General features: G+C 36.1%; 1 long non-coding RNA gene across 1 annotated transcript in view; it reads left to right on the top strand.

Moving 5' to 3' along the window:
• Positions 1–30: 30 nt before the first annotated feature.
• The window catches only part of LOC115240149, a 5,308-nt gene continuing 4,474 nt past the window's right edge, over positions 31–864 (top strand). The window contains exon 1 of the long non-coding RNA XR_003884748.1: positions 31–860. This is a non-coding gene — a long non-coding RNA (uncharacterized LOC115240149). The remainder of the gene's footprint in view (positions 861–864) is intronic.

Genomic DNA, 864 nt, shown 5'->3' with positions numbered 1-864 from the left:
GGGGCTGTTGGGGGGGGGGGGGATAAAACATACGGATTTTTTTCGCGCAAGAATAATGCACGAGAGAACGCGATACAAAATCGGCGGGATTTTAATCCGCGCCGCGTGTACAATTCCTTTATTATACCAAAAACGCCTCTCTAAAAAGAGCTTATCTTCCTTCATTATCGCTAGAACTGAGAGACCGTACTACAAATTCTAATCTATGGTACATATTTATACATTGAGCGCATCGTCAGAGAGGCATCGCAGTGACGCTCTCCACGATAGGTGTATGTGTGTGACAGTATCGTTACATAGATGTGTCCTCGTTTACATACGTAAACGCGTGCACATGTTTGAGGAACTCTGAACTTCCTTCCTTCTTTAGCGCCATCCGTTATCATACCGCGGAAGGACTCGTGTGTATATATATGAAAATAACGCGAAACGAAGGAAAAACTCGAGCATTTTGGACTTTGACCATTCTCAAAGAGAATATGCGTACCCTTTCTATAATATTATAGATATTCTTTACATTCCTCCTTTATTCTTCCTTTATCCTTTTAAATACCCTCATACAGGGACAATTGTTTAACGACGATAGAATGTATTTTTGTAATCACACACATATACGTAGGAGAGATTATATTATATATATATATATAATTTATGTATAATTAAATCCAATAATTCTTTATTCAATATTTATTAATTATTATATCTCTATGTGTGGTAAAGGGGATTAATTGTTATTTGGAAATCCACATTTTACAAAGTGTGCTTCTCTCTCTTTCTCTCTCTCATACATACAATCTCTCTCAATTTCTCTCTCTCTCTCTATATATATATATAGTAAAAATGTCTATTTCGTGAAAAAGGTGT

Source organism: Formica exsecta, unplaced genomic scaffold, assembly GCF_003651465.1.
Source record: "Formica exsecta isolate Colony F162 unplaced genomic scaffold, ASM365146v1 scaffold419, whole genome shotgun sequence".
Classification (NCBI taxonomy): Eukaryota; Metazoa; Arthropoda; class Insecta; order Hymenoptera; family Formicidae; genus Formica; species Formica exsecta.
This window is presented reverse-complemented; position numbering and strand designations above follow the sequence as displayed.